At 42.9% G+C, this 23,468-nt stretch overlaps 1 protein-coding gene and 1 long non-coding RNA gene across 2 annotated transcripts in view; both read right to left on the bottom strand.

The window, feature by feature from the left end:
* The window catches only part of LOC147612609 (uncharacterized), a 120,958-nt gene extending 116,937 nt beyond the window's left edge, over nucleotides 1-4,021 (bottom strand). The window contains exon 1 of the mRNA XM_086783194.1: nucleotides 3,906-4,021. The gene's annotated coding sequence lies outside the window, so the exon portion shown is untranslated. The remainder of the gene's footprint in view (nucleotides 1-3,905) is intronic.
* Nucleotides 4,022-4,109: 88 nt separating this feature from the next.
* On the bottom strand, nucleotides 4,110-23,009 carry LOC147612608 (uncharacterized). Its single transcript, XR_015263472.1, has 2 exons — nucleotides 22,796-23,009; nucleotides 4,110-4,256 (listed from the first exon to the last, which is right to left on the bottom strand). It is a non-coding gene; the product is annotated as an uncharacterized LOC147612608 (long non-coding RNA).
* Between the last annotated feature and the right edge of the window lie 459 nt (nucleotides 23,010-23,468).

Raw genomic sequence — 23,468 nt, 5'->3', positions numbered from 1 at the left:
TCATTTAACATGTGAACTGGGTCGGGCAAATTCATTGGGTGGCTATTTAAGCACCCTTGCCCCTTATTGTAAAGACACGTAATATATAATTCAGTGCTGCTTTGGTCATACGAAAGCTCTCTCTCTCTATCTCCTTGCGTTTTCTCTCTCTTTCGCTCCCTACCTGCGTTTTCCATCTGCCAACGTCTACTCTCTCGGCTCTCTCTTATTGCTTCAGCGCGTGCGCCTTTGACAAGGTGGACGTGGTGGCAACAACAACAAGCAAAAAGTCACCACAAGGTCATCTTTCGATGACGACGATTCTGACAATTCTAACATCGTCAAGGGTTCCAGGATGAAGGATCCTTGTGAGTTTTGTGGCCGACTTGGTCATTCAAGCAAGAGTCCTCCTCCAATGGCTCAGACACTTCACCCACGACAGATGGCTCAGATACTTCACCGGCGAGCAGAGGAGAGTACGAAGTCTCATGCTAAGATGGCTTTTCTTGCTGTCTATGATCCCCTTGTTCTTTCATCTTCACAAGAGCAGGATGAGTTCATCCTGGTGGTCACACAAGAGACTTCTGATTCAAAAGTCAGTGCCCTATCTGCAAAAGAGAATTATTTACAAGAGTTTCTAACAGAGACCTTATCAGTTCCTCTAATCCCTTTGGATGAGTATCTTCCTTTCTCTTGTGTTGTTCCATGCTGATGCTATTATTGTAGATTTTCTCTCCTCTCTTTCAGAGGAGGATAGTGATTCTTCTACACAGCAGGTGAATGATTTTGTTGAGATATCCTCACATATTCTGGAGCTTCCTACTTTGGCGGCTTCTCTCCTGGCAGTTGCTTCTCCTTCTTATGTTTCAAAGGAGGCATCTTCCACTATCTTGGAACATGTTCCTACTTCGAACCTGGCAAATTCAGCTATCACTGATGATCCGTTTGTTCTAGTGGTTGTTTCATTTCCTTCTTCTTCATCAGAGGAGGATTCTACTTCAGTCCCAATACCTCTTGCAAATGCAGAGGAGGTGCCACATTTTTCGAAGCCATCTATGGTTCCATCTCCTGAGGGCTTCTCTCTCCAGATTGATCCTGGTGTTTCGTCTTCGATATCTTCTCGATCTTCTCGTGGCTTCTTCCGGAGACGTTCTCGGTATTCAAACGTACCATATCTTCGAGAGCTTTGTGCCTTTTATGAGGAGGTTGTTTCTTCAGACTCTTTGGAGGATTTTTTGCAACGTGCCGGAGTTGGTCCACCCATCTGGTGCTGAAGCGGAGGTGTTGGAAATTATTTCATCCCCAAATGGACTTTCCCATACACGTTCATGTTTGTATCTGGCTCCATTTGAAGCCCTGCATGTGCATCTAGGCACTACATATTTTTTGTTATTTTTTTGCCTATTTTTAGGCATCGTTTCAGATTTTTTTATGCATTGCGGCAAGTCCTCTGATTTGCTACTGGCCGGCCAGCTCCTCTCCCACCTATATAAAGGTGGCTAGGCTTAGCCTCATTTTCATCTATCTTTTCAGCTTCTGCAGTGATAGGTAGCATCTACGAGACCTCCCTCGTGCTGCTCCACGTGATGTACTACCTTTTCTGGTGATATTCAGCAGTGATCTTCTTTTCTCCTTTATGCTTACAATGTTGTACAATTCTTGCAGCATTTCTTTGTGGGTATCTACTATCACAGCATAGTACCCATTCTTTCAAGAAGTAGCATCATTTCATCTCTCCATCTTGGAGTTGGCTCATGTATAGACAATAGAAGTAGTCAATAGCCCTTTTGGGAAGGCCTATGGCCTTTGTCTATGTACATAATACATATACTAAAAATCAGTCTCTCTCTCTCTCACTTACACTCACACCCAGGGATCATGCTCCAAGGTATTTTTGCCTCGCCATCGCCTATGTATCACATATTACACCCCCATTATGGTACTGGTTGGAGCTAGACAGATCTGCATTGCATTCTTGTATACCCTGCGCATATAGGTTGCATACTAAGCCTCTAGCAGTAGTGCTCCATCCATCACACCCCCCCCACTAGCTCAATACTTTCATAGTTTATTTCATGTTCATTTTGTCCTTTTTTTTTTTGGACATCCAAAAGACATTGACAATTGTACATTGATTTGTCTCATAGGTCAAGTTCGGCCTCTAGTAGACGTTAATACAGCTTTCTTTCTCTCTCCTCTCATGCGTTTTGCATTAAGGTTCCTACAAGGTGCTTAAGAGTTGTGATTAACCGCATGAAGGCTTCCGCTATGTCACAATTATTAGGTCAAAAAGGCAAAACCGACCTGCACATGACTTTCCATCATATCCCTATGTAAAGGAGATCAAAGGTCATGGAAAGGTAGAAATTAGATAGATCTCTTAGGCATCTCACAGGTGCTGGCAACATAGTTGCCAGGCGTTTCATGAAAAAACGCATTTCATAAACATTTGTTTCAATTCCCGGACGTTTCAAAAACGTTTCATACAAAGGGGGGGATACAGGCCCCAAAATTTATATATAAGTTTATAATATGTAAAAAATATGTTGCCTTCCCTATTAAACATGCATCATTTATAGATTAAAACATGTTTACAATTTAAAACTAAAGAATCTGGGTAAACCAGTTACAGTGGGCACCCAACCGACCAATTGGCATAAATAAACTGGCAACATCAAGAATCAAGATCCGGATTCCATCATCAATAATGGCAACTCCTCAAAACTCAAGAAATAATATATAAAGCAGGCTAGCAGCCTGCAGGCAAAAGTGACATAGTCCACCAAGAGGGGGGGGGGACAACCACACAGGTGGTCTGTAATGCCAGATGGGGTCACCACCTCTATCAGTAAGAAAAGGGCCAGGCCGCCAAAGCCCCAAGAAAGCTTCTCGCCGCTTCCACATGCGGTCAGAACCACCCTGCAACTTCCCCCACTGACCGCAAAGGGTATGTATGATGTCGAGCCAAATGCTCCTGATAGACTCTGTAGGTGGAGTGTGGGTACCCTCAATAGCTTCGCTGCATCTAGCATGCCGTACGTGCCAGGCTACAATGCTACTGCAAATCTCCCATCTCTGGCATGAGCCTGGTCGCCAGTGGTCTATAGGTGCACTACAAGGGATTGGGCTCATACCCGCGCTCTTAGCCGCTAAAAATGACTTGTGAAGAAAAGTAGCGGGCCCGTGTATCAGCGCGTGTATAATCGCGGCCAGAGACATGCGTGTAAAATCGCGTCTAAAGTACCTCTCAGACGCGTGTATACACGGGTGTATAGCCGCGTTTTTTTACACAGACGCATTAATACACGCCCCTATACACGCTTCTTATTATATTAGACGCGCTTATACACGGGTGTATAGCCGCATCCTGTTCAGTTACCATGTCCCAGACGCGTTTGTACTTGCGTGTATACACGCCTTTCTTTAATTTAGATGCGCTCATACACGCGTTATTGCCAGTTTATACGCGTTAATACACGCGTAATTTCCAGGGTATCCGCGTCGATACACGCAAGTTTTAGCAGTTTTGACGCATTTATACACGCGAACAGAGAGCAAAAAAAAAAATCCAGAGAGTGCTATTTGGTGCCTGAATACTGTTCCAGCATTCCAGCACCCAATAGCACTCTCTGGTTTAGGGTTTTTGGTGCATTAGACCATCCCATTAGACCATCCACGAAGAACATATGCACGAGGGAGATTAAGACAAGAACGACATGAATGCATACATTGTCATTACACGATTCAAGACAGACATGAATGTAATACTATCGATCAATCAATTCAATATTACTATCAAAATTTCATACATGTATACAAGGGAGTCCATATCTCGAAGTAGCCCATGGCTTGAGTTTACAAAAAAATATATACAATCACATCCTAAATATGGAATGTGATACTACAAGTCTGAGTACTACTCAGACCCAGATGATGACTCGGTGCTCCCCCCATGCTCAGATGAGCTCGCATCGGTCGGAATGTCCGAGGAGTAGTGCTCACGTCCACCCTCTGCAGCGGCGGCCGGTGGATCATCAGCAGCTTGTGCCTGTTCAAGTAATATATAGTATATAAGTATATATATATGCAATTCAATAAACCAAAACCATTCGTTACGAATTTTCAAGTACCTGTCGACCGTATGGTCTCATGGCCAACTCAAACTGCCCGTCCGTAATACGTCCCTCGGCTCTGAAGATGGCCCACGTGTCACGTCTGCTATGCCGGCGAGCATACACAGTATCGTGGGTTGTGGGCTTCCTCCCCGTAACCCGTCGCTGTATCATAATCAACACAATTTGTAAGATTAAAACAATTCATAGAATCAATGAATTAAGTAAACAATCAAATAAAGTGACAGGATACTTACGAACTCTGCCTCCCATGACTCGACGCCGCCAGATCCGAAATGCAAAGATCCAACGGTCTCCATCTGGATCCGTCGTGCCTCCACATGCTGCCTGCTCTTCACGCCACCCTCTGCTCGTTTCTTTGCCTCCTTCCACTCGTGTTTGTGCGCAGTGGTGGCAGGTTTCTCGGCAGGATAGCCACCCGCAGCTACATTTAGCCGGTCATCGTACGCGAGTTTTTTAAGGTGAGATCTTTTATTACTTAAGATCTCCCTTATTCGCGTCCTTCCCCATACATCCGAGAATGTAGCATGTGGGGGATTGGGGTACCGACTGTGTATAGCCTCTATCACCTCCCCAACTAATCGGCTATTTTGATCTTTAAATTTAATAAAACAATTTCTATATGAGTTTGATACTACCCCACGCATGTACTTCATTACCTCCCTCCCCCTCGCATCCATCACTATCCCGCCCCTATCCGTCACATCATAGCAAACCACTCTCTCCATCTCTCTCATCTCCTCCTCTTCCGAACTGTCTCCTCTAACTCTTCTCCCTCTATCTCCTCTCTCACCCCGTGCCCTACTACCTCCCCCACCTCCCCCACCTCCCCCACCAAAGCACCCGCCGCATCCTCCACTCCCACTCTTCCTACTGCTGCGGGTGGAGTCACGACTGGGGGATTGTCTACGTGACGGTGGCTGTGAGCCCTGACGTGACGGTGGCTCTGAGGGAGCACGTGATGGTGGCTGTGAGGGTGTACGTGAGTGTGTCTGGGCGAGGTATGTCTCCTCGGTGGACGTGGAAGAGGAGAAGCTGCATGCCGTCTCGTCGGACTCGGAGGAATAGACGGCACTGGAGTGCCCTGGATACTCGCGGTAGGGGTATAGACACCAGGCAGGGAAGGAGGGGGATGGGCATACATATACTCTGTAAGCTCAACCGGACCAGGTTGGCGCCCAAAGTGATTCATCATCTCCATCAACCAATTGCTGTACGCAAATGGATCGGATGAAGAACCTGGAATATCCATAAAGAACCTGCAACAAATATCATCATGTACATCATGGGCTATCTCTTGACTCACACATTGTCATTACACAAGTCAATTGCCTGCAAACCATGAAATCTGAAACGCCGCAGTTTTCTGTCTGCAGAAACGCGTGTATACACCCGTCAAAAAACGCGTGTATACACCCGGCCAAAAACGCGTATATATGCGCGTGAAAAAACTCTGCAGACAGGTTACACGCGCTTCTACACACGTATGTACACGCGACCTGCGAAAAAAATTTCTCGAAAAGACCGACCCCCCGACAAAGACAGAATGTCCTTATAAAAGGACCAGCCATTGTCGCCCCTGTCAGGATGCAGCAACCCAATCGTGTGCAAAAAGACAAACCCAAAGAGCAAAGAGCAAAGTAAACAAATCTGACAAAAGAGACAAGGCACAGGACAAAGTGACTCACCTCTGAAAAAGTGAGTCCTCTCTGCTCCTTCTCTGCTCCCTCCTTCTCCCGTGTGTGTGCTCCTTTCTCTGCTCCCTCCTTGCTGTTGGAAGAGGCGAAAACAGGCAAAAACGCATGCACTGTTGATTTCTAAGTTCAAAATCTATATTTGGGGAAGGCGGGCTATTTTTAGTTTAAATATGCCGCCGCGTTTATGTTCGCGTTTACGAACGCAGGTATATTCGCGTGTATAGGATTTTAGCTGCGTTTATACACGCGTTTTGCAGAAATTAGCCGCGTGAATACACGCGTTTTTTAGGAAGTAGCCGCGTTTATACACGCAAGTTTTAGGAGATAGCCGCGTGAATACATGCGATATTGTGCTTTCATTAAAAATATATAATGAGTTTGTGTTTTCTGGTTTGTACACAGGATGTCATCAACCTCTTCAAGCAGTTCTGGGGAAGATGAGACAATGCGTCATCGTAATCGCGATGTGTGGTTGGGACAACGGATCAAATGTATGTGCAATCGATGTCAAGGATGCATTGTACGAGCACGTCGAATTACCTTGAATCACATCTCCATGTATGGAGAATGGAATCAAACAGGTTTAGAGGTGAGTAGATGTAAATTGATGGTATTCAAATGACTCATGGTATCCAAATTAAATTAATAGAGTTGTAACATATAATTTGATAAATTGAAGCAGGATGCAGTACCACACCCTAACATGGTACCCTACGCGTGACGAGAGCACGTAAAGCGTCGACGAGATGATGCTAGAGCTTCGGGATCTATTGTCAGAGATGAGTGGGAAAGGGACGACAATAGCCCTGCACCCCACGAAGTCTTGCGACACTTTCCTATAATTTCTCGCATCAAACACATGTTCAAGTGCAAATCCATAGCAGAACTCATGTCATGGCATTCCTCACATCGATCGGATGATGGCATGTGGAGAATTCCCGCAGACACTCCTGCTTGGAAGCATATTGAAGATGAGTGGCCCAGCTTTAAAACAGAGCCCAGAAACTTGAGACTTGGCCTGGGTATGGATGGAGTGAATCCATTTGGTTTCAAAAGCACCGCATACAGCGTGTGGCCAGTTGTGTTGGTGAATTACAACCTTCCACCATCAATGGCGATCAAGAAGGGACATCTTATGTTATCCCTTCTAATTCCAGGGAAACATAAAGTCAAGCATATGGATGTTTATCTTGAACCACTGATTGATGAGTTGGAGGAACTATGGAGAGGTGTTGCGGTGGTGGACATTAGTAGGCCTCCCTCCTCTCGACACTTCGACTTAAAAGCAGTGTTGATGTGGACAATGCATGACTTTCCAGGATACAGCGATTGTTCTGGTAAGAATTCTAATTACCTCCCTACTCTATTGCTATTAGCTATATATATTAATTAGACGGTTTGACTTTATTATTCTAACTTTTATTTATATTTTAACAGGTTTGAAAACATCGGGTAAACATGCATGTCCTGTTTGTGGCCCTTCGTTAGTACATGAGTATGCTGATGGTTTGTGTAAGACTATATTTGATAATCATCATCGATTTCTCCCCTTAGATCATCCTAAATATGTTGCTAGTAAGAGTAACATTCCTCCACAAACACTTCGTGCAAAAGATTGGAAGCGTATTTGGGAGTCTACAACTATTCTTCCTCCAGATGGCATGAACAGGTATAGTGATGTTTTTTCAATCTTGTTTTGTGTAGTCTCTAATTGGATTAAAGGTCACATAGAGAAATCCCTTGTGCAGGTACTCCATTTTTTTCCGGCTGCCATATTGGACCCATCTTAAGATCAACCATCTTCTTGATCCCATGCACATCTTCAAGAATGTGGGATCTGGTATTTGGGAACATATTACTGGTAAACGAGACAATGTTAGCGTACGTGAGGACTTGCGGGTCGCAGGACGTATGCGTCAAGCTTGGCCACGAGAGGTGGGTGGGCACGTTCGTCTTCCGCCTGCACCATGGATTATATCAAAGAAAGAGGAGAAGCAGGTAAAGCAGGCCATCACCACTTTGCGTACTCCCACTGGATGCATGAGATCATTGAAGGGAGCCTTTACAACCACTAAGAAAAGAGGCGTTGAGCAACTATATGGGTTGAAGTCCCACGATTGGCACAAGATGATTCAAGTAAGTGTTTTCCAAGTCTTGTACGTACGTTGAAATTAAATTTTGTAATGCCATAAACCATAAATGTGCTCTTATGTGCGCAGTTCATACTACCTACTAGCATCGACCATTGTGCAAATAAGAGTTTGAAAAAATGTATTTATAAGATGGGCGAGCTTGTGAGGTATGTAAAACCCATGCTCAGATCACCCTTCATTATACCTTGCAAAATGAACGTGCATGAGGTATAACGTACTATTTATTTATTTTTTAGATATGTTAGTTCCAAAGCAATTGATCCAGCCACGTTGGATGATGCGCGTGTTATGGTAGTGGAGGTGGTTTGTTTGGTAGAGGAGACTTTTCCGCGAACCATTCTCACAAGTCAACTACATCTCATTGTGCATTTAGTGGACGAAATTGCTTTATGTGGTACTGTGCATGCATGCTGGATGTTCTTCCTAGAGCGCTTCATGAAGACCTTAAAAGACTTTGTGAGGCAAAGTGCAAGGCCTGAAGGAAGCATGGCCGAGGGTTGGTTGATACAAGAGTCTCTTGTATATATTTCAGAATTTCTTGGTCAGGTGGACAGCTCTTTGCCACGACTATGGAGCAATGAAGAGGACTTGAGGATGACCTCTATTGTGCCTCAAGGAAAAGGACAGAGTAAAGTAATTGACAGAACATTGATTGATGATCTCAATTTCACTTGTATCCTTAATAGTGATGTGATGAGCAGATGGGTTACAAGATATGAGGATGCAAAGACAAAAAGGCAAGCAGAAAGAGCTCTCTTTCGGAGGCAACATGGCTCTCGGAAGGCGTACCCTAAGCATCTAGCAACACTTCCGAATGATATCCATGTTGATTGGTTGCATGAGGAAATGGAGAGAGCAGAGAGCGACGAGGGGCTGCATATCACGGCGGAAGAATGGGAGTATGCACGAGGATGCATGTCAAAGGTACATAGAACTAATGTTTTGCATTAGTTGTAAGTGATTTGCTTTTAATATTTATTCACATTGCTTACACAATATTAATATTGCTTCTATTTTGGTCCAGTGCACTATGTTCAATGCTATATGGTGTGAAGGCAAGCATTTTCGAACACAAAGAATTGATGAAAAGAGAAATACACAAGATTGCGGTGTCATTAGTAGCTTTGAGGGAGCTAATGGAAAAATGGATGATTATTGTGGCATAATCCAAGACATATTTAGGCTTGACTTTCGTCGCTTCTTTGTGTATGTTTTGGATGTCAAATGGCAAATGAACGTGGTGGAAAAAGGGCCTGATGCAACGATAAAACGCCATGCAAGTGGATATGTAACTATTGACTCTACAAAGTTCTGGCAAACAAAGAAAGATAGGCTCGTATTGCCACAACAATGTGAGCAGGTATGCATTTTTTTACTAATGTGTTTCATGTACATATATATCTAAGCTCGCGTACCCCTTGACTTTTGATATGCTAATTAATTACTGTACTGTGTGTATTTGAGTAGGTTATCTATCTACCAATGGTGCATGACATCAAATGGTGGTACGTCATCCCTATTGCACCACGTTCCAAAGTGATGTATAATACATTCACTGATATGGAGCATATGGAGGATGTAACAAGCCGCAATGAAGATGACGTCGAACATGCCATTGAAGATGTTGTGATCGATGATCAAGAAATAAGAGATGATCGTGATAATGAGGATGAGCATGCCATTTCTCATGATCATGAGAATGACCCTACCATTGAGGATGATGGTGATGTTGATGAGGATGATCAGGACATCGATACCATTATCAATGGAGTACAGAATATCGATAGTGGAATAAATTTAATCGTAGCCTTACCAATTGATCAAATGGATATTGATGTTGATCGTTTGACAAGGATGGATCTTATTGAAGATGAGATCGAACCCTAACCAATCCGTCACTGTATGTTCTAAATTGATGACATTTCTATCATCTCATATGCATGATTTATTTTTGAATATATTTCATTGTTGTAAATGCATGTAGTGGGATTGTGTAATGATGTATACCTTAATGTACTATGAGATGGTTTAAGGAAAATAGTTTTTAATTTTGTTAAGGAATTCAGTTTTTTTTTCAGTTTTTCTCTGCCATGCGTGTATTAATCCGTGTACAGTGGCGTGTATTTATTCGTGTATAATAGCGAGTATTATCCCGTAAATATTATCGTGTATTTATGCGTGTATTACTGCGTGTATATAAACGCGTTTATACATGCGTTGATAAATGCAAATATACACGCGAACTTAAATGCTAAAATACACGCGCCCGATTCTATTCAAATACAAGCGTGACCATACACGCGTTCGTAATTTATCGCGTGTATGAAACGCGTGTATGGCAGCATTGTCTTGTAGTGGTGGGACTGTAACTAGTACTGCCGAAATGCGTGGGTGAGAGACCTGAAGAGCTAGCCCTCCACCATCCTCCTTGTAAGCCCTGACCACCTCAGCCTCTGTCGCCCAAGCGACAGTGCCCCATGTAATGATCTAGGTCGAGGCCCTATCTTGAAAGTGGCCGCACCTCGGGCAAGCTGCTAGCCGACCTCCAACCGCCAGCCAAGTTTTCTAGACCAAAAATTGTCCCAAAGCCTTCTCCAAAAATCGAAGAGGAAACGTTGTGAGAGGCCCTGTGATGACTGCCAATGTGCTACAGTAGCCGAGGTGCCATCAATCTCTTGCATCTGGATCATGCAACCTAGCTGCGCTGAATATGCAAAAAGGGAGGCATCCCCAGAGTCTCCTGATCAGCGGGATCATGCCAAGTCCACTCTTCCAGGTCCCATTGGAGGCGCGTGAGGGGTCGGCACTCCCAATTCCATAGTCGCCAGGATCTCTCCCTGGCCACCTTGGCAAGTGGTGGGTCTATGTGCCAATCCCGTGCATGAAATCCAATCACCCTCACCCTCTGTAAGGTGCAGTCACTGAAATCCTTTAAGGAGGGCTCAGATCTCTCTAACCTACTGAGGCAGTTCGGGGCGGGCAACAAGAAGAGCGGCCTCTAAGCACTCCTCAAGGCTCCCGTGTTGCTCAATGGTCTTGGGACACAAGTTACAACGCAACACAAACATAAGAACCCCAAAACCACACACTCAACAAGAACGAGGCACCACCTAGTTATGTGTGTAAACTAGGACACCAAAGATCTTTCCTTGTAGCCAAGCTAACCATATACATCAATCAAAAGACACATACACCCTCAACAAACACTCATAACGTATAGTATTATGTGTGGAGGAGACTAGCATAACACACATATATGCACACCAAACTTGGAGAAAGCTTAGAGAGACAATATAGACTTGATTTTGTTGTCGATATACACATGGTCTTAAGATTACGGGAGCCCTCTCACCATACAACCCTCTTACCATGGAATGAAAGGCAACAAATCAAAAATAGGCCCTCAAGCTGCCAAGCATAAGATCACACCACAAAATACAAGGATCGAATTTACCTTAAATCAAACATCGGACCGCTTTGCTAGATCAACTTTGGAGATGTAGGAGTCCAAGATTTTGTACACAATTGCACCCAAACTACTAATCTTATTTATGCACAAAGGCATGATACAATTATGATAGGGAGTGTGGCATCACTCAAGCCCTCACAATGACATGACTAGCTTCAAGCTTCTCTATGCAATCAAAGGTATTGATGTATAGAGAGAGCTCACAAGTTCACTATCTCCTTACACACTAGAGTTGGGAGTGGTGTACAATGTGTGTAATCTCTTCTTTACAAGGAATGGAGGGGGCTCTATTTATAGGTTTGAGAAGCCCCAATTAGGATTAAGCCTAATCAATCTTATTATGGAAAATCATAGATTATGGATTTTTTATTTTGAAATGAGAGTGAGCCTCTTCTTATCCCTTGAGTTACATGGATGTGGGCTCAAGGTGAGAGAATTATTGAAGATGAGAGGAGAGTGTGATGTAGAGGTTTGAGCAAATAACTTGTAGTAATGCCTACTCCAAAAGTAGTAGAGTGGGTGCTTATTTACAAATGTTAGTGGTTAGTAGTTAGTAATCACTATAAAAGGTTAGTAATACAATGTACAAAATGAGTGTGAGGAGTAAAGATTTGGAAAGATCCTTTGTGTGGTTGAAAGCTCGAAGAAGCTTGGATTCTCCCATGTGTAGATCTTTAAGTTAACCGCCGGTCTCCTTCTTGCATTTGACGCCACAAAAGTTGATTGAGGTGAAGAACATGGGGGTTTTTATAGATGGAAACCCCATATTTGCAGAGGTTAATATGGTACATTCATGTTGAATTTTTATGTATTATTTGAGATTGGGAAAATAATTTAGTAATATGGGAGTAATAGGGAGAGAAATGGAGATGAGGTATGGGTGTAGAGTAGATATGAGAGCAAATGGAGATAGAAGGAGAGGAAAAAGGTGGAGAGGGTGAGAGAGGACATGATAGTTTGCAGGTTTGATGGAGTGAGAAAGGAATGAGTAAGTGTGTAGGTGATGAATGTGTAAGGGACGTGAGAAGAGACTAGGTGTACCTTGCCAAAAAGCGGGCAGACTGGGGTCCAATAAAAAATTCATATGTCACCACCATTAGCTCCAAAAATTCTCAAAAAAAATTGAGCATATTCCTGAGCTCCCGAGCTAACTTTTGTCTTTTGATGACCAGTCCAAATTCGGCGTGGAGGCGGGCGCAAAAAATTCAGCAGAATCATGTATTTTCTGAATTTTTAAAATCTTTGTGTGGGTCCCCATTGGTGGAATTTCTTGATAGCTCCAAGAGTGAGCCCCCCAATACATCATACCCTGACCTTAGAGACTCAAGTGTATGTGGACACTTGCATGGAGGAGATTTTTTTCATTTTATAAAAGACTTACATAATAAGAAAAAACAAGCTAGTATTTAACTAGTCAACATATCATGACAATATGGTTATTATGATAGGAAAATAAAATAAACAAAGAGATCTAATTGTGAATAAAATATACAAAAATAATTGAAATATAAAAAAATATTTAATGAAAAAATATAAAATATTTAATAGTAAAAAATATATACAAAATAACTAAACTATGAAAGTCAAAAGGGAGGGAGACCCTCATTATTTTAGGGTAGATGAGAGAATAAAAGATGAAATAGTCTAAGGGAAAAAGTGATTTGGGTAGTAGGCTTTCTACATGGTATGGGTAGAAATGTGAGAGCATAGGAGTTACTTATGCATGGTGAAGTTGAAGAATATGTACAATGATGGTCCAAAAGTATTATGAAGAAATAATAATAATAATAAATAAATAAAATATACTTAGGTTTTGTAATACACACACCTAATGAAGTATTTACATATTTGAGAAAATAGAGACCCCCATATTTAGGCCCTTATACGAAATGAAATATTTACACAAAATGGGCCGTAATAATTTTATTTATTTTTGATGAGTAGCTAGCAAAACCTTTTTTTTTATAATAAAAAAATATATAGAGGATATGGGTAAAGTCCCTAATGCACACACGCCTATTTACAGAGTGAAAAGGTATTTATGACAAAGAGTTTGTGATTTTCCTTGGCCGAGGTAGCTCCTTATGGTAATGTGGATAGCCGAAAAAATGGCTATCATTTAGCCCTCCCCCTAGATGATGGTATATTCATGTACCATCATAATATAGGCCTTCTAAAGCAAGTAGTGTAATGTGGTTCTCTTGTCCATCTTTCTTCTGTTCCTTGTGTTTTGCACCACATCCATCACTCAAACCACATAACTTACATGCCGTTTTATCTCCTTTTTGTGGTTGCTTCTGTAAGTCTGTCGGTAGAATGCGACTCAAGTATGGCTTGAGTCTGTAGCCATTAACCTTCTTAGAATGTTCTTTGCCATCCAAATCCATGAGCTGATAATAGCTAGAGTTGAAAACCTTCTTGACAATGTATGGTCCCTGCCATCTAGTTTCAAACTTGGCATCAAACCGATTATCAAGTCGATTGTCATACCTTAGCACAAGATCTCCTTCTTTGATGCCCTTGTCTTTCAAAGTTGCATTGAACTTCTCTGCTGCTTGCATGGCTTTTCTTCTATAACACTCGTATGCAGCTTCTCTTTTCCACTCTAGCTCAACTAAAGTGAGAAGTTGATCTACCCATGCATCTTGATCTCCTAGTCCACCTTTTCCATGTAGCCGCATTGTTGGAATGTTGAGCTCAATAGGCTGCAATGCTTCTTGACCATAAACCAAGTGAAAGGGCGTAAACCCCGTTGCTTCTCGGTAGGTAGTCCGGTATGCCCATAGTGCTCCATCAAGGAACTCATCCCAAAGCTTCGTCTTGTTCTCCACCATCTTTCTTATGATTCCTGCAATAACACCATTAGCCTTCTCTACTAACCCATTTGATTGGGGATAGTAGGGTGTGCTATGACAATGTGAAATATGAAGCTCTTCACAAACTTCGGTGAGCAAACCTTTTCTAAAACCTGGACCATTGTCAGAAACAATCTCCAAGGGTGTGCCAAATCTGCAACATATACGAGTATAAACAAATCTGCTTACAGTCTTTCCATTCACCCTTGCCACACTTTGAGCCTCCACCCACCTAGTCATGTAGTCTATGGCCACTAAGATGTACAATTTTCCATTTTTAGTTCTAGGTAGTGGACCCATTGCATCAATGCCCCATTTTTCAAATGGACCACTTGCAATGACTAATTGGCGTGGACCATGTAGCAACCTCTTATTACCATTGACTTGGCAGTTATGACAGCTCCTACACCAATGTTGGACATCCACATGTAAGCTTGGCCAAACATACCCAACAAGCAGCACCAACCCTCCCCCTGCTTTACCTGTGGCTTTTCTAAAAGCTCCATCAAAGAACAAGGTGAATGCATTAGGTATAGTTTTGGGTGGTGGCAATGGTAGGGTCTTTACTTCAAGCACCTTAATCTCCTTTTCATGCACTCTATAAGTGAGAATCCCTACCAATTGTGCACGCACACTATCTTCTACCTTGAAAGAGTATTGGAATTCTTGCAATTCCATAACCCACTTTGTGATTCTAGCACTGATATTCATTTGAGAAGACACCCAAGGAAACAAATTTTCTGTATAGTGAGAATTACAAAAGGTTTTGGTAACAAGTAGGATCTAAATTTTCTCACCGCAAAGATGAGAGCAAGCATCATGAGTTCTGCTTCCGTGTAGCCTTTCTCCATGACATTCATGACCCTACTAACAAAGTAGATGGGCCGCATCCTAGTACTGTGGAGATCTTGCTGTAACAAAACTGCACCCACTGTTTCCTTTCCAACACTAGAGCTAACAAAGAAAGTGTACTCCCAACAAGGAGGCATGAGTGTTGGTAGCTCTGACAAAATGACTTTAATGTTACAAAAGTACTCCTCAAGCTCATCAGACCATGCAAACTCTACTTGTTGAGTCAATTTTTGCAAGGGGTGAAGTAACTCTGAGGCTAAGTGAATGAAGCGTGACATGTACTTCACCTTTTGAATGAATGAGATGGCCTCCTTGAGACTCTTTGGAGATGGTAGGTCGATAAGAGCCTTTGCCTTTATAGGATCCACCTCAATGCCTTTGGAAGAAACCTTATGACCCAGCAAGATTACTTCATCCTCACCAATATGACATTTGTCGGGATTGAGTTGGCCCCACATGTCGTAGAGTTTCTTCAAGCCTTCTTCCACCCCTTGCACATGCAATGACTTAGAGCTATAGATGCAAAAATCATCTATGAACACTCTAATGGATTTCCCAAAGAATGCTTGAAACACCATGTTCATGAAACGTTGAAATGTCGCTGGAGCATTGGTTAAACCAAACGGCATGACTCTGAAAGCATAACAACCCCAAGGAGTGATGAAGGTTGTTTTCAATTGATCCTCCAATGCAATCCCAATTTGAAAGTTACCCGAGTAGCCATCACATATTGTATACTTCTCATGACCTGCTACCTCATTTAGGATCTCATCTTGAAATGGGAGAGGAAAGTGGTCTCTTTTTGTCGCCTCGTTGAGTGGACGATAGTCCACACAAACCCTCCATTTGCCGTTCTTCTTGGGAGTGACCACGACGGGAGAGACCCACTCTGAATTTTCTACAGGATATATGAATCCCGCTGCTAGAAGCTTCCTCACCTCTTTGAGTAGTGCTTGCTCCTTGACGACTCCTAGTCTTCGTAGCTTTTGTGCCTTAGGTTTGGCTTCTGGCTTTAGCTCGATCTTGTGTTGAATGGCCTCTACGCCACGCACATCTGTGTAATCTTTAGCAAAAAACCTGGGAAATTTTCTTAGTACACATTTAAACTCCTCTCCTTCCTCCGATGTTAGCGTTTTTGAGAGCATAGCATCAAACATTTCTTCATCATGCACAATTTGGTCTTCTTGAGAGCCTACCTCCTCCAAACCTTGACAGGGTGTCTCTTTGTCTTTTGCTCTGAATCTTACCCCCATGACTTCAATGGAAGACTCCTCGTCCATAGTGCTACTGCTGCTTTCTTCCTCTGAGGCGTCATCGCTCCAATCCTCCTCTATTTCGCCTTGAGAAGATTCTTCATTTATCTCCTCTTGTCGTTGCTCCTTCATGTCAAAGATAATCTTCTTACGATTTTCATTCATGCAAATTAACTTTCCATTTTCCCAATCCTGCAAAGCTCGCATTCTCATTAGCCATGGTCTACCTAGGATAAATGGATAACCACTTCCCTTGGTAGACATAACATAAAAATCAACAACCTTCTTAATGCCAAAAACTTCCACAGAAACATTCTTACAAATCCCAAGACACTTTGCTTTGCTATTGTTTGCCATTTTCACCTTAATTTCAGGTGTTTCATGAATATGCATGCCTAGTTTTTGCATAAGGTCCTCTGTCATGATGCAAATTTGTGCACCCCCATCTACTAGACCCTTCTTAACTAGCCTTCCCTTGATGTAGCAATCTAATATAGGTGTAATGTCCTCATCCATCTCGGCTTGTGAAATTTTTACAACAGGCACATTCTCTTTTGTTTTTCTCCTAGTGCTCACGGCCTTTGTTAATTCCCTCCTAACTTGTGGACATAAGGCTAGAAATTGAGGCCACGAGATATCAGGACCCTTACCTCTCATGTCTTCCAAAAGGTTATATGGAGCCATACCATGTCTAAGGGAAAAATCTTGGAGGTTTATACGACGTCGTCTCCTCTTGACTTCCTTGTTTTCCTTCACTTTCTTTCCTCGTCCATGGTCATTTTGTGATGCCACACCCTCCTTTTCCTTCTCTTTTCCACGCCCTCGTTTGACACCATTTGCTTCAATGTCTACCTCCTTGGCCTTTGTTACCTCTACCACATGTACATTTGGGTCCGGCAAGGGTGGCATTCCTTCCACTCCTCGTGGAGGTGGTCTTGTTGCATTGGGTCTCTGCAAAATCATCGGTTGTTGTTGACTAGTGCCTTCACCTGCATTCATAAACTAAGCTAAAACAAGATGAAAATATGCACATCAAAGGAAATGGTGTAATCTACAATGGGAAGTATGACAGGATTAGGTGATGCTAAAATCTCACTTAGTCTTTCTGGACCAAAAAGAAGAACCATGCGTTGTTAGTAGAAAATCTTTCTATCAATGCAAACATTCACTCTAATGGAGTGCACCCAATGAAACTGGTTGAATTGAATCCCAAGAGGATTAGGAGGAGGTGGATTGTTCATGAAAGATCACACAAAAGTACCACTTTCCTTCTTAAAATATGATACCCAACAAGCAAACAAGGCAATTTATGTGTTAGAGAGATCGATGTACCTTAAATACCCATTTAAAAACTGCTCAATCCTCAGTGGGGACACCAAAATTGAGGCAGTTCGGGGCGGGCAACAAGAAGAGCGGCCTATAAGCACTCCTCAAGGCTCCCGTGTTGCTCAATGGGCTTGGGACACAACGCAACACAAACATAAGAACCCCAAAACCACACACTCAACAAGAACGAGGCACCACCTAGTTATGTGTGTGAACTAGGACACCAAAGATCTTTCCTTGTAGCCAAGCTAACCATATACATCAATCAAAAGACACATACACCCTCAACAAACACTCATAACGTATGGTATTATGTGTGGAGGAGACTAGCATAACACACATATATGCACACCAAACTTGGAGAAAGCTTAGAGAGACAATATAGACTTGATTTTGTTGTCGATATACACATGGTCTTAAGATTACGGGAGCCCTCTCACCATACAACCCTCTTACCATGGAATGAAAGGCAACAAATCAAAAATAGGCCCTCAAGCTGCCAAGCATAAGATCACACCACAAAATACAAGGATCGAATTTACCTTAAATCAAACATCGGACCGCTTTGCTAGATCAACTTTGGAGATGTAGGAGTCCAAGATTTTGTACACAATTGCACCCAAACTACTAATCTTATTTATGCACAAAGGCATGATACAATTATGATAGGGAGTGTGGCATCACTCAAGCCCTCACAATGACATGACTAGCTTCAAGCTTCTCTATGCAATCAAAGGTATTGATGTATAGAGAGAGCTCACAAGTTCACTATCTCCTTACACACTAGAGTTGGGAGTGGTGTACAATGTGTGTAATCTCTTCTTTACAAGGAATGGAGGGGGCTCTATTTATAGGTTTGAGAAGTCCCAATTAGGATTAAGCCTAATCAATCTTATTATAGAAAATCATAGATTATGGATTTTTTATTTTGAAATGAGAGTGGGCCTCTTCTTATCCCTTGAGTCACATGGATGTGGGCTCAAGGTGAGAGAATTATTGAAGATGAGAGGAGAGTGTGATGTAGAGGTTTGAGCAAATAACTTATAGTAATGCCTACTCCAAAAGTAGTAGAGTGGGTGCTTATTTACAAATGTTAGTGGTTAGTAGTTAGTAATCACTATAAAAGGTTAGTAATACAATGTACAAAATGAGTGTGAGGAGTAAAGATTTGGAAAGATCCTTTGTGTGGTTGAAAGCTCAAAGAAGCTTGGATTCTCCCATGTGTAGATCTTTAAGTTAACCGCCGGTCTCCTTCTTGCATTTGACGCCACAAAAGTTGATTGAGGTGAAGAACATAGGGGTTTTTATAGATGGAAACCCCATATTTGCAGAGGTTAATATGGTACATTCATGCTGAATTTTTATGTATTATTTGAGATTGGGAAAATAATTTAGTAATATGGGAGTAATAGGGAGAGAAATGGAGATGAGGTATGGGTGTAGAGTAGATATGAGAGCAAATGGAGATGGAAGGAGAGGAAAAAGGTGGAGAGGGTGAGAGAGGACATGATAGTTTGCAGGTTTGATGGAGTGAGAAAGGAATGAGTAAGTGTGTAGGTGATGAATGTGTAAGGGACGTGAGAAGAGACTAGGTGTACCTTGCCAAAAAGCGGGCAGACTGGGATCCATTAAAAAATTCATATCTCACCACCATTAGCTCCAAAAATTCTCAAAAAAAATTGAGCATATTCCTGAGCTCCCGAGCTAACTTTTGTCTTTTGATGACCAGTCCAAATTCGGCGTGGAGGCGGGCGCAAAAAATTCAGCAGAATCATGTATTTTTTGAATTTTTAAAATCTTTGTGTGGGTCCCCATTGGTGGAATTTCTTGATAGCTCCAAGAGTGAGCCCCCCAATACATCATACCCTGACCTTAGAGACTCAAGTGTATGTGGACACTTGCATGGAGGAGATTTTTTCATTTTATAAAAGACTTACATAATAAGAAAAAACAAGCTAGTATTTAACTAGTCAACATATCATGACAATATGGTTATTATGATAGGAAAATAAAATAAACAAAGAGATCTAATTGTGAATAAAATATACAAAAATAATTGAAATATAAAAAAATATTTAATGAAAATATATAAAATATTTAATAGTAAAAAATATATACAAAATAACTAAACTATGAAAGTCAAAAGGGAGGGAGACCCTCATTATTTTAGGGTAGATGAGAGAATAAAAGATAAAATAGTCTAAGGGAAAAAGTGATTTGGGTAGTAGGCTTTCTACATGGTGTGGGTAGAAATGTGAGAGCATAGGAGTTACTTATGCATGGTGAAGTTGAAGCATATGTACAATGATGGTCCAAAAGTATTATGAAGAAATAATAATAATAATAAATAAATAAAATATACTTAGGTTTTGTAATACACACACCTAATGAAGTATTTACATATTTGAGAAAATAGAGACCCCCATATTTAGGCCCTTATACGAAATGAAATATTTACACAAAATGGGCCGTAATAATTTTATTTATTTTTGATGAGTAGCTAGCAAAAACTTTTTTTTTTATAATAAAAAGATATATAGAGGATATGGGTAAAGTCCCTAACGCACAGACGCCTATTTACAGAGTGAAAAGGTATTTATGACAAAGAGTTTGTGATTTTCCTTGGCCGAGGTAGCTCCTTATGGTAATGTGGATAGCCGAAAAAATGGCTATCACTACCATGGGATCCAATAGACAAAGTGAGCAAACCACTGCCCTCATCCACTCCGTGAACTGCCACAACGATATCATGCCTGGTAAACACGCCAAGCCACACGGAGGAGGCAGGTCTGGGATAGGAGTCAACCACTCCTAAGGAATAGCTGAGTCAATGTCGATGTTAAGCTTGTCTCTACCCCGGATCCCTGCCAGACCTCGCTCCTAAACCTTTGGGGGTAACTTCTTGTGTGCTTGCCCATCTCCAAGGGACCTGGCAGGTGCTACGCTCAATGTGTCCCATGATACATGAGGTCGTTCCCCAACATGTGGCCGATCAAGGGGTTCTAGATCAATGGCTATTTAGGACGCTCCTTTGCGGCAATCGGAGCTAGCTGCCTGAGGACCGGCCTGAGGTGGTCCCAAGCTCGGAGTAAACTCGCTGCAAATCTGTCCTCAAAGGTAGGGCTAAATCCGCGGGCCCACACCTCAGTGAAGATCCATCTGGTACTCTACGGCCAAGGGCCCCCTAGACTCAGGGTGCGGGTTGAAATCCGGGCCAAGAGCAAGTTTTTCCAAGGCTCACCACCGGGAAGTCGTCCTCTAACAATCAGCTTGCCTAACAGGGCGCGGCTCTGAATAGCAGGGTCAATGATGCCTAGGCCCCCTCTACAATGCGGCTGAATGATCACTCTCCATGCCACCTTGGCCCTGGCAAGCCTCCCATCACACTCCGGCCCATAAGAAATTCCACATCAACCGATGTACCTGACCAATACATGCTTGAGAGAAGGCCCAACAAGAAGTAATGTACCACATGGTGGCAAGGACCTAGTTCGCCACCACCATTCTACCAGCTAGGGAGAGTCTCGCGGAACTCCAATACAAAAGCTTCTTCCGAATGCTCAAAGAAGGGGAGCAAGCTAAACATAACATTACAATAGGCTTCTCAAGCAAAGAAAAGAAGTAGCTCTCGTGTGCTCTAAGTCCCCCCCCCGCGCCTGGTTTTCTCCTGTGCCCCCCGCCCCCCCCCCGCAGCACGTTTCTCTGTATGCCCCCCTGCACCCACCTTCCTCTACCTGCCCCCTCCCCCCCTTCACCGTTTCGCCCCCCTCCCCTGCCGAGCCTGACTGCGCCCCTGTCTTATCCCCCCCCCCCCACCTCAGCCTTCTTCCCCCCCACACCCCCCCCTTCACTGCTGTGTTGCCACCGTCCTACCCCACCTCCTCTATTGCGCCTGCCCCACCCTCCTTCCTTAGCCATATTGCTGCCCCCGCGGACCTTCAAATCCTCGCCACAACTATTGCAGTATTAGAGGCCTCCACCTTGTTTTCAAAATTGTTGGTAGCCGCCCTACGCACGAACTCCTCAGATATCACTTATAGGGGAGCCTCATAGGTGAGCCTGCAAAGATCACAAACATTCACCCTCTGGGGCGTGGCTACTACCAGGTGGAGTTCGACTCGCCAGCGACTTCAAACCGAATCAAACCGAACCCACCCATCACACATCCAAAAGGTAATTATGGTTGTACTTAATGTCCAATTATGCCCACGTGGCACCATTGTACGGCAAGTGCACAAGACATAAACTACATATCAACAAGATTTCATTGATAGGGCTTAATTATATGCCATCACATTTGTGTGAAGGCATGGCCAATCCGCCGCTGATGATGGCACATGGATACTTCTCTTGCTTGTATAGACAGCACAAGGAGGCCTCAGCTCTCAACCAGGTTTACATCACTTTCACAGGAAGAAAGAAAATCATGAGCATAGGCTTAGAGAGAGAAAAAGAGATCCTAGTATCCCCTTGCATAAGGACCAAGTTTCACCTTGCATAAGGTCTCACATGCTATCCCAACAGCATTATCTTTTGTGTTATTATCCTAGAAGGACAAATTTATGTGGACGCCTTTGAAGTAACAAACTACCATCAACCTCCCAGTACCAAGGTATGTATTGATGTCACAAACGTCATGGTCATATGTCATTTGAAGGCAAATCCAAGCCTTACAATCAGGTTTCTTTAATAATCTTTGCCAGATCTTGGCACATCTGCGGCTGGTCAGCAAGACACATGACGGCGGCCTATCCTCCACCTCCCACCATAAAATGGGGAACCACAACACGTCTTGCAATGGCCACCTATCATCTATCCATTTCCCACGGGAAAATAGGTCGCCGCTGGTCCTCATATCCCAGCAGCCATTCCAGACTCTTTTGCTTTAACATACATGTACATGAGCTATTTGAGGTAGCTGACAATCTTGTGCAAGGGTGTCAAAGACACCCATCATACATTGAAAACTCAAGACTCGTTTTTTTTGCAAGCATGCGGCACCCAATTGCTTAGAATGGAGAAAATAAAGCCTAAACAGGTTCATGAAATGTAGTTTGCAATGAAAATGCCTATCATACCGCCTGTATTGAAATTGCTGCCGGGACCCATGATGCGAAGTTGAGTCGCGTGGCTGTGAAGACGGCTGCCTGCGATGGGGAGCTGCTGGTGCTGCAGCAGCGAGCGCCGGCCCTCCTGTATGTGCTTTTGCTCACATGGTCGAACTCGCCGTGATGATAGTTGCATGTCTGAGGCCTAGCCAAGTGAATCATGCTTCTCGGGAGGAAACAATCCATTGCGAGGTGGCTCGATTTTGCTTATTTAAAAATCTCAATTTTAAAAAATATCCAGCATTTTAAGCATCTTTGTAAATTCTTAAGAAAACCCTTTAAATTTTGAGGTTGATTTGTTTTACGAAATGTACTCATGAACATTGTGCAAATGGACACCATTTTGTCCACCTACCACAACAAGGATGCAAGGGCACCGAAGGGAATTGTAGCCGCCAAACGGTTAGGTACACTTAGCTTGTGTCTGTTCCGATGTGGTGTACTACCTCAGTGTTTTAACAACCACAACTAGGGCAAAGGCAATGCTTCATGGAAACGGGGCCAGCCCATAGGGCTACCCCAAGGACAGATATGTGAGCATGGGGGAGGTGTAGAACCACCCCCATAGGGGCCAAGAAGGCCTTACTATGCCCACCAGCCATGTGATGTGTTGGAAGCGCTGTAGGCTAGCCCTAGGGCCCCT

Source organism: Cibotium barometz, chromosome 45, assembly GCF_041138505.1.
Source record: "Cibotium barometz isolate CiBa-2024 chromosome 45, ASM4113850v1, whole genome shotgun sequence".
NCBI lineage: Eukaryota > Viridiplantae > Streptophyta > Polypodiopsida > Cyatheales > Cibotiaceae > Cibotium > Cibotium barometz.
Note: the sequence above shows the minus strand (reverse complement) of the source record. Positions and strands in the feature narration are given on the sequence as shown.